The sequence below is a fragment of the Charadrius vociferus genome, unplaced genomic scaffold (assembly GCF_000708025.1).
Source record: "Charadrius vociferus isolate BGI_N301 unplaced genomic scaffold, ASM70802v2 scaffold323, whole genome shotgun sequence".
Lineage (NCBI taxonomy): Eukaryota > Metazoa > Chordata > Aves > Charadriiformes > Charadriidae > Charadrius > Charadrius vociferus.
The window spans coordinates 718,725-721,252 of NW_009647692.1; the positions used below are offsets into that span (position 1 = coordinate 718,725).

The 2,528-nt window shown below is 57.6% G+C and overlaps 1 protein-coding gene across 1 annotated transcript in view; it reads right to left on the reverse strand.

The window, feature by feature from the left end:
- RAP1GAP2 (RAP1 GTPase activating protein 2) overlaps positions 1-2,528 on the reverse strand; it is a 76,676-nt gene that overhangs the window by 19,469 nt on the left and 54,679 nt on the right. The window lies entirely within an intron of this gene.

The window sequence follows — 2,528 nt, forward strand, 5'->3', positions numbered from 1 at the left end:
CGCCAGCCGCGGCACTTATCCTGCCCTCCGGGCATCCGCTGCCTCGCTCGGCAGCCCCGGCAGCCCCCCACGCTGCTGCAGCGCACGCGGGGCACGCGGCTCCTGCGCCTTTGGGAACACTTTGGGACAAGAACCAAACTGGCACAGGCACAGCCCCACCAGCATGCCCCAGTGCTCCACCAGCACGCACCCGCCTCCCGACGCACTGGGTACCTGCGGGGTCACCCCTTCGGCACAGCAACCACCGAACCTCAGTGGGAGTATCCTGATCCCTCGTCCGGCTTTTCCTGCTCCCGAGTACACAGAAATAAATTATCCAGCCAAACTACCGCTGTAAATGTTGGGGCACTCCCAGTAAGTGCATGCCATGGTTTCAGCTGGGATAGAGTTGGCTTTTTTATTAGCAGCTGGTACAGCGCTGTGGTCTGGATTTGGGATGATACTTTTGATATCGCAGTGATGGTTTTGGTTGTTGCTGAGCTCTCAAGACGTTTTCTGCTCCTCACCCCACACTGCCAGTGATGGGCTGGGGGGGCACAAAGCTTTAGGGGGGACACAGCCGGGACAGCTGACCCCAACTGACCGCAGGACTATCCCATGGCATGTGACGTTGTGCCCAGTATATAAAGGTGGAGAAGAAGAAGGAAAGGGGAATGCTTGGAGTGACAGCGTTTGTCTTCCCAAGGCACCGTTAGCATGCTGGAGCCCGGCTGTCCTGGGGATGGCCGAACACCCACCTGCCGTGGGGAGCGGGGAATGAATTCCTTGCTTTGCTTCGCTTGTGTGAGCGGCTTTTGCTCTACCTATTAAACTGTCTCAACCCACGAGATCTTCCTCACTTTTACTCTTCTGATTCTCTCCCCCATTGCAACGGGGGGGAGTCAGTGAGCGGCTGCGTGGCCCTGGTTGTCATCAACCATGACAATAAGTGGCTTTTCTGGAGATATGAAGCAGCATCCCCATCCCTCCTCTTCCCCATCCTCTCTCCACCTCTCCTCTAACCCCTGTTTGCTAGCGGCCACCCGCCGCTCTCCAGCCGCAGCGGACGGGCTCACGGCTCCTGCGGTCACGGAGGGGCTGAGGCCACAGCAGACACTGCCGGTCCAGGAGGGAGAGCAGAAAGGGGGATCAGCAGCACCGATGCTGCCGGCTATCACAAACGGTTTGCAGAACAGGGATGCGAGATTTGGGGCAGAAGAGGTCATGGTACCAAGGAGAAAGTCATTGGGGGGGGGGGGGGGTGATTTTTGGTGAGTTCTTAGAATAGACTGAATTTTCTCAAAAGACAAAGAAGAGAGGAAAAAACAGAGGAGACGAAGAAATGAAAATCAAAGACCAAAGGAAAACCTCAGAGAGATTTTCTTTTAATAAATGTGGCGAGCAAAGGTTAGTTTTATGGCACAGGCAGCAGAGTGACTGCTCCCAGTTACACCAGCTGGGACAGGGGAAGGAAAGACGCTGTCAAGGCAGGCGGGGACCGGTCTGGGCTCCAAGCAGCTCTGGCCGTGCTTCCAGCTTTAGACTATGCCCCGTTTTTATCTACTGCACCTACAGCAGGAAGAATGAACCCCGGGCTCAGAAGAGATCCATGCCCAAAGCTGGGAGCAGCTTAAAAAGGCTTTTCCTTATTTTGAGCTTGGGTGAGGTCCCATTTATCTTCGGTCTCTGCAGCCAGAACCAGAGAGCAAAGCGCACGGCAGCACTGGATCCACCTGCTCCGGCAAGCTCCAGCGGAGAACGCGTGCGGTATTTAGCACAGCAGACAGCAGTCTGTACCCTTTAGGGATTTACGCATACTTGAGGCCAAGCTTTACTGGGCCACGAATATTTTGGTAATTATAGTGGAGACAATCACAGCTTTGTGCCGCCCGGCAGGAAGCAGTGTCACCTGCCGGGGGGCGAGCTGGCGGCAACGGTGCCCTCACCGCGCTTGTGTCGCCGCGACCGTCTGCTCCAAACCAAACCCGCATCTGCTTCCCAAATGCGACCAAAGGCAGCATCGGCACGGAGAGCCATTTCCCCCGCCACCTTCGGCAGGACAAACCTGCCCAGTAGCTCATCCTAACGACCTCAGAAATGCAAAATACTCGCCCCGAAATGGTATAGCTGCTATTCCTTTCCTGCTCACACGTCCTCACCTCTCACCGCTGAGTGTGCCACACCGGCGGCATGAGAGGGGACGGTACAGTCGCATCCCAGCGCTTCCGCACAGAAAAGGACGCGATTCCCCTCCATCAGCAGCAGCAAGCCAGCGGGTCTGAAGGCGACCGGCGGGGCCCCCCGGTATCCGTTCAACCGCCCCAGCACCCCGGGGCGAGTTTAGGGAGCCGGGTACCCGCGGCCGAGCAGTGCCCAGAGCAGAAGCAGCCCGTAAGTGCCCACTTTGAAGGTTTCCTAAGAAAATAACACCCAGAAAGAAAACCCTGCAGCGCGCAGGAGGCCCCAGGGATGGAGCGTAGTGGGGCAGAGCACCCCAGCACCCCTCGCCAGCGGCCCACTGCCGGCCGCCCAGCACTCACCAGTAAGCC